Below are 4,495 nucleotides of genomic sequence, written 5' to 3' on the forward strand. Positions count from 1 at the left end.
TCAGAATATATATACATGAACTTCTCTCAAATAGTACATATACAATAGTCAATTGGTTTACAGACACAATAAACAACATAATATACATAGCAGAAGTTAACTAATTAACGGAGTCAACACTTATGGCTTTCGCTGCGCAACTCTGATCTGTCTCTGAAAACTGAAAGTGGGAATAATAAACATTTAACTTCTAAGTAGTCATAAACAAGATTAATAATAACAATAATGTTTTTCTCAGACATTAAATAGTGACCAAGTCACTGAGATCGACAACACGAATACGGACAAGCTCTTTCTTCAAACAATGTATACTATGGTTGTGCAATTCCGAACTCGCAAATCCACACCAAATCCTAAATATGGATATCGACAATTTCGAACTCGCAAACTGTCGACCGATATAAGCATAAAAGCTGAATTCATATAGATATAAATGTGAAAGAGCATATCCTCACAGAAGTAAACAAACATGTATATGGACAAACTCCTTCTTCAAACAATATATACTATGGTTGTGCAATTCTGAACTCGCAAATCCACACCTAATCGTAAATATGGATGTCGACAATTCCGAACTCGCAAACTGTCGACCGATATAAGCATGGAAGCTTAATTCATGTGGATGAGCGTACCATATATACCACAAGTGGAAATTCTCATTTCCCATAACAATTCATAATGACATACCGTACAAGTCCTTTCCATTTCATGGAAAGATTCAAAGAATCAACAGAATTATCATAATGCAATTTAAATAAAGCATGAAATGCATAGACAGACAATGCATGGTTTTTTAAATATAAACTTTTGTAAAAGAAACAATGGTTACAAAAGAGTCAAATGTATCCCCACCTCTTTTGATGACGAGCCACGCCTACCTCGAGATCCACGATCCACTGGTTAATTTTGAATCGATTGTTGTTAATATAGACTAACTGTTAATCACACAAAAACTCTAAGAATCTAGCCAAAGAGGCTCACACAAGAAACATACAAATCTATCTAACGGTTCTAGCCCATTAATGGTTCTACACATCTTCATTATCCATGTCTTGCATAACTAAGAATTTACTAATCCATTTAGATTGATTTTATAGTCCATAGCTAAGTCTTAAGAACATCTACAACTTTGCAAAAGAAACCAAAGATTAATTCAGACCATAAGTGGTCCAAACACTAATTAAGATTGATGGCCCTAAGCCCAAGCCCGTGGGCCTGATCCGGCACGACCCACTAGTCCGCCCCACTACACAAGGCCTGACCCAACTGGGTCAATTTAACGGTCAAAGTGATGGTCAAGGGTCAACTAACAGTAAACGTCTCAACAGAGTCAAGATCAGGCCAAAGTCCAAGGCCAATGGTCAACGAGTCAATACTAGTGACTCAGTGGGTCAAACCCGATTCAACCCGATTCGACTCAGTCAGGTGGATTAAGTCAGCTAGAGTCAGATCTTGACTAGGCTGAATGGCACAAGGCCAAAACACTTGTACAGGTCAGAGCCATTGCTCAGGCCAAGGAAAGCTAATGCACAATCATTGTGCAACACCAAAACTCTAAACTCTACAACTCTAACTCAAGTTTAATTCCAAACTAATAATACATCAATTGAATCAACAAGTAAACTTCAAATTGAATTACAAAGGTAATACAGCCTACCTGCAGTTGCAGCTTTAAGCTTTTACTGAACTCACAACTATAATCCTACACTACTCATACCAACACCCATTTCAGCATTCACAGCACAATATCTGCCATCTCAACACACAGACAACCATCATCTCAACCCATCGACAGTGACTCAATTCCATCTACAACTCATTCATCTGCACCAATAACACCACCAGATTCCATAACATCACCACTACCAGTGCAAGCATCCCATTACTCCCAACATCATTCCCTGTACCTCCACCTATTACATCTCTATCTGCAGATATCATGGTCCACTACCAATTCACCTCATAACACCTGCAACTTCACATACACAGAACATCACCATCCCTGGTTACGAAAACCCACTAGTCTACAATAAATCATTCATTCCATAGATATCTTACGTATAGATATCTTAATGTATCCATCTAACTCAACTATGAGTCTATTAACAATCCCACAACTTCAACCAACCAGAACCCAATATCACCTTATTTCTCCCTCTCCATGTAATTTCACACAGCCTGAACTTCCATAAGAAACCCGTTCTAATCCATATTCTCCTCAGGTATTAGCTTTATTAACAATATATACTCAACAATTCTATAATTATCATTATCACTTCAATTCCATTCAAAATCACATAAACTCAATCTAAGAAATTAAATAACAACAATTACCTCTGAATTGATTCATCCATTTCAAGAACACCAGCACACCCATTACCTCAGTTCACCACAAACCCAGCCTTCAGCCAACATAAACTCATTAACACCAACGCCACAAGAAATCCAATTCAAACACTTCAACAACACATATAAAGCTTATCACCACTACTACCACCTGCATCCTTAACTCATAACAAAATTCATCACTACCATTGATAACATCGCTTCCACCAACTCAGCACCAACAACATCTCCAACTCCACATCCTTGCACTTTCTCTATTCATTCTAGTTCATAGTAATTCAACACAACCTACTTCATATCAACAATTCTACTCCATATCCATCTCATAACACAGTTTCAAAAACAATTATATAAACTTAACAATTCACTGATTCATCCTTCAAATATCAAGATTAGAACAATTAAAAGCTTACCCCAGTAACAGCAATCGCTGGATCGGAATCCCCTCATCTGCATCTCAAACCCATGAACCCCAAAACTCTGTTCCATCAAGAACCCTAAACTCAATCACCTTCATCGGTTTCAGCCTCTAAAGCTTAGCTTCATTTGTAATACCACTCTAAATCCTTAATACATATCAAACCCGTCTCAAATCCCCTTGCTTAATCACCAATTTCATCACCTACTGCTTCCCTGAGTTGTTCTTATGAATCCTAACTTCTCAATTCGATCCTCAAATCAACTTCAGATCAACCCTATTAAGAACGAACTCATATTCAATTTCATTTTAATCATTACTAATTCGAAACCCCAATTCATCTTAAGACAACAACCACCCACCAGTTCGGTTCAATTTCTTCCAAGAACCCTAATTTCTATTTCGGGAAAAAAAACAGAACATAATCCCTGATTCTTTTCCTTTCAGTACAACTTCAGAACAACTTCTCTTCATCATTTAAACACCAACTTTTCTTCAATTAGCCAAACCCAATCTTTAATTCCTCTTATACATCATTAATTTGAATTCTCTGAGAAACCCTAACTTGGTTCTCTGATTCATCTTCAAAACGATTTCAGAATTTCAAGTGAACATCTACCCATGCTTCATTATCCAATAGTAGCTCTATATATCATCTTCTTATTCCTCAAAACATCAAACAAATCTATAAACCCTAATTTCTGATTAACAGTATCATCTCCTTCTTTTCCCGAACTCGATAAACATCAACACCACCTCCTCACCAACACCAGTAACATCTTATACTTATTCTAATCCTTCTTATCAACTGATTTTCTCAGTGAATTTCTCAAATCATCTATCGGGTTCACTAACAGAAGAAAAGAGAGAAGAAGAAGGAAGAAGAAGAAAGAATGAAGAATGAAGAAGAAGAAAGAGAATGAGAGTTATCCTCTCAATGGCTAGAGATAAGGCCGACCCAAATTGATGAAACACCAACTCGCTTAGACACGTGCAGCCACAAGGATTAAAATCCAAAATTACTATTTTACCCTTCAAAAACAAATAGATAAATCTTCATCCGATACCCGAATGACACGTTTAGGGCTGCACATGGGCGGGTATAAGCTAAAACCAACCTCGCACCCACAGACTGCGGTTTTTTTTTTTCATAACCAACCCCGCACCCACAAACAGCGGGCGGGTTTTGTTACCCGCCCGCTACGGGTTGGGCGGGTATGGGTTTAAACGGGTTTAAACCCGCTTTATATTCAAGTATTTAGAGTAACTTCTATTCTCCTTGATTAAGTGAGAAAAAAAACCAAAACCCCCAAAATATTCATATCTAGGAAGTTCACAGATGAAGATTAAGTGTTGAATCTGTTGATTTTTCGATTGTTGTCGATTTCTGGTGAAGATTCGAAGTTGTTGTTGTCGATTTCTGGTGAAGATTTCTGGTAATTGTCGTTCGTAGGTGAAGAAGAAGAACTGAGGGGGAAGAAGAGGAGAGGCCAAACAGAGAGAAGAGTGTAGAAAGTGAATGAGGGTTATCAGTTATCCTATCTACTAGTATTAGGGTTTCATAATGGACGACTAGGATTAGTTTTATCTAAGTTTATATAATCTGCGGGTTTTTTGGGCGGGTATGGGCGGGTATTAGCTTAAACCAACCTCGCACCCACAGACAGCGGTTTTTTTTTTTCATAACCAACCCCGCACCCACAACGGGCGGGTATGGATTAAAAACCCACG

The 4,495-nt window shown here is 37.8% G+C and overlaps 1 long non-coding RNA gene across 1 annotated transcript; it reads right to left on the minus strand.

Moving 5' to 3' along the window:
* Positions 1-638: 638 nt before the first annotated feature.
* On the minus strand, positions 639-3,689 carry LOC113288127. Its single transcript, XR_003330477.1, has 2 exons — positions 1,658-3,689; positions 639-896 (listed from the first exon to the last, which is right to left on the minus strand). It is a non-coding gene; the product is annotated as an uncharacterized LOC113288127 (long non-coding RNA).
* Between the last annotated feature and the right edge of the window lie 806 nt (positions 3,690-4,495).

Source organism: Papaver somniferum, chromosome 6 (assembly GCF_003573695.1).
Source record: "Papaver somniferum cultivar HN1 chromosome 6, ASM357369v1, whole genome shotgun sequence".
NCBI classification, from domain to species: Eukaryota; Viridiplantae; Streptophyta; class Magnoliopsida; order Ranunculales; family Papaveraceae; genus Papaver; species Papaver somniferum.